Here is a 3190-nt window from a genome sequence, read left to right on the forward strand (position 1 = left end):
AAGGCTTTGTTTGCCAGTTGTTGACAAATAAAATCTGTGTTGCAGCATAAAATAAAAAATAAATGCAACTCCTGGCAAATATCCTTGCTGCACAGACATTTTTATTTAACAAAGATTTTATTTGTTGGTAACTGCTAGTATTTAAATTTTCACTTGTGATGAGTAATAGTTCTATATGAACCTAAATACCTTTTTTTAAAAAAAAAATCACCATGTACCCACATTCACCTGTGTACAGTTTGCTGTAACCAAATTTTTTAGAGGTATTCATCATTCAATGATGAATAGTTAGGTTGCCAAGAATAAACTTGAACCACAATCCATTTCAAGGAGCTGCTATTTGAAGTGTTATAGTGTAATCAAATAAAAATTACAAAGAAAATTCATAACTTTGGGGCCTTACTGGTGAAGGAAAAGGTTTTGAGTAGGGAATGTGCTTGGGCATGAGAGAGTTTATAAACTAATAAGCTGAAGGAAAGAGAGAGATTCTCCTTGGCCCACTGTTTACCTAGAAAGATTCTTAGTTTACTCTAGAGTTTTATTTATTATCTGTGCTTCTGTATCTGGATATGTTGTGTGTACAGAAACAAATTGTCCCTTCCAGCCCTAATGTCTATGAAATCTATTAAATTAATCCATGTCAAAGTCAAAACAGCAATAACTGCTTATGATTCATTACACTGATATATCCATTAATTCTGCCACTAGCCCATAGGAAGATGGAATTTGAGCTTATTTGCTTACTAAAATGGCGACTGAAGGAAACGTAGTGCACCGTCAGCAGGTTTTCAGATGACACCAAGCTGCGGGGAGTAGTAGGTATGCTGAAGGGTAGGGCTAGGATTCAGAGATCTAGACGAATTGGAGGATTGGACCAAAAGGAATTTATGAGGTTCAGTAAGGATAACTGCAAAGTCCTGTGCTTGGGATTGAACCAGTCCAGGCTGGGGACTGATTGGCTGGGCAGCAGATATGCAGACAAGGACCTGGGGGTTACAGTGGGTATTAGACTGAATATGAGCCAAATTGAGCAAAATATTGAGTAAATATGAGCATATTTACTCACAATTAGCGAGATTTATTGCACAGTAAGCACGTGCATACGTAGATGCACATGCTTACTTCATAGTAAATTATGCTACTGCGCAGTTAAGTGTCTCATGTAGATGTTCCCAATGTGCCCTTGTTGCAAAGAAGGCTAACAGCATTCAGGGCTGCATTAGTAGAACTATTGCCAGCAGATCAAGGGAAGTGATTTTTCCACTCTTTTTCACTGGTGGGCACATCCCACGAGCGGGAATATGGATTCCCCAGAGACAGCTAGCAGTGGCATGTATTTGTGCCATTGCTAGGTGCCCTCAAGGAACACCCCTTTACGCGGCAAGTTGCTCTGGGTGGGGTAGGGGAGGCTGGGGCCAGCACCTGGGCTGGCCCCAGCAGCCTTATCTGAGGTTCTGGGAGCCTCTTGGGGCTACAGCAGCTGCAGTCTGATTGCACAAAACCTGGCTGGCAGCTGGAGCATGGCTCAGGGGGGACTAGGCTCCACTTCAGGGTGGCGCATGCTGCCACCACATGCACCACCCTGCTTTTCTTGGTGCAGGTTTCAGGGTTTTTTTATACTGGACTCTCCTGGTATCAAACACCCTGTCATTTCTCCCCCTCCCCCTGTCCCCTCATGCTGCATATTAGCAGCATAGTAAATGCCTGCATGTGTAGCGCATGAGGTTTTAAGGGCAGCAGACAGGTCTGCAGTGCCACAAACTGCATGTATGCACTCATTTGGGGTGCCTAGTGAGGCCACATCTGGAGCACTGTGTCCAGTTTTGGGGCCCCTATTACAGAAGGGATGTGGACAAATTGGAGAGAGTCTAGTGGAGGTAAACAAAAAGATTAGGAGGTACATGATTTATGAGGAGAGGCTGAGGGAACTGGGTGAGCTTATTTAGTCTGGAGGAGAGAAGATGGAGGAGGGGGGAATTTAATAGCAGCCTTCAACTATCTGAAGAGTGGTTCCAAAGAGGATGGACCTAGACTGTTCTCAGTGGTGGCAGATGACAGAACAAGAAGCAATGGTTTCAACTTGCAGCTTAAGTTAGATATTAGGAAAAACACTCTCCACTAGGAGCTTAGTAAAGCACTGGAACAGGTTCCCCAGAGAAATTGTTGAATCTCCAAGCTTGGAGGTTTTTAAGATCTATCTAGACAAAGCCTTAGCTGGGATGGTTTTGTTGGGGATGGTCCTGCTTTGAGCAGGAGGTAGGACTTGATGACCTCTTGAGGTCCCTTCCAACCCTAATTTTCTGTTATTCTAAAACAGTTGAGGACCATGATATAGATTATTTTCTCAATTTCTGATTATACATCTGATGCTTTAAAATTGTTTAGTTCCTAAATTGACTTCATTGTTGCACTCAAGGCCCACTTTTTCATAACTCATTACCCACTTTCTTAAACAAGTTAGCAAAGCATGTTTTTAAGTAAAGTAAAGTCATGATAGGAAATGAGAAATTTTCTCACACAAGAATTTGAGTGGACTTCCCCCCCTTCCACTCCCTTTGTACCCCTAAGCTACTCACATACATCTTGTATGTGTACCTTGGTTGCTGCTGTAGTAAATGTAAAGACAAGGCAGGAGCAGTATACATAGATTTTTTGTCAAAGACAAAGTAAAAAAGATTAGCCTGGCTTGGTAGGAAGGGGACTTAATACCAAGCCTTAAAAGGTGTATTGCAAGCAGCATTATCATCAAAATATTATTTTTTTTTACTAACTGGGATTTAATGAGAGAATAGATTGACTTTTATTAGTAAAATGTTTAGGATTGGGAATCCAGAAAAAAGATGATAAAGCTGATAGGGAAATACAGATCGCCCGAGCCAGGGACTAACAATAGAGGGATGGGGGTGAGGTGGGGAACGCAACTAGGTTACAGGAGATGCAATGTTACCCAACTAAGCCTGGGGAGGGGCGGGGGGTACGGTTGAGGCAGTCCCCTCCAGGTCCGGTGTGGCAGCAGCTCATCTGGTGGGGTTGCAGTACTGGCAGTGGCCCCCGTGATGTGTTCCACGTAGATGTTGCAGGACACCATGAGGCAGCGCATTAGCTTGGTGTAGCGGCGGGAGACATGGCAGGCACGCAGGACGCTCTCGTTGCTGGGGTCCCAGGCTCCAAGTGTTCCCACGATGAGCGC

This window comes from Crocodylus porosus, unplaced genomic scaffold (assembly GCF_001723895.1).
Source record: "Crocodylus porosus isolate Cpor-Errol unplaced genomic scaffold, CroPor_comp1, whole genome shotgun sequence".
NCBI classification, from domain to species: Eukaryota; Metazoa; Chordata; order Crocodylia; family Crocodylidae; genus Crocodylus; species Crocodylus porosus.